Source organism: Penaeus monodon, chromosome 24 (assembly GCF_015228065.2).
Source record: "Penaeus monodon isolate SGIC_2016 chromosome 24, NSTDA_Pmon_1, whole genome shotgun sequence".
Lineage (NCBI taxonomy): Eukaryota > Metazoa > Arthropoda > Malacostraca > Decapoda > Penaeidae > Penaeus > Penaeus monodon.
This window is the reverse complement of record NC_051409.1, coordinates 18,475,292-18,475,621: the sequence shown is the minus strand read 5'-3', so window position 1 is coordinate 18,475,621 and position 330 is coordinate 18,475,292.

Genomic DNA, 330 nt, shown 5'->3' with positions numbered 1-330 from the left:
CAAATTATTGTAATTATAAAACCGTATTATTTTCCTTTTAATCAACACACTCTAATATTAAAGAACAAATATATATCATTAAAAAGAAATTTATGCTAACATTTGAATTTAATTATGCTCCAAGAGTGATGCACAGAGATATAAGGTTGGAATATAAGTTTGGAAGACATGACCGGTCATTTGTCATACAGAGACATCTGATAAATCAGAAAAGGATAAAATGGTGAATACCAGATTTGACTTTTCCATATGTAAGAACAACATAATTCTGAGATAGTCATTGTGTAAAAGAATATGTTTTGAAATGTTTCCTATACATAATGTGACTGA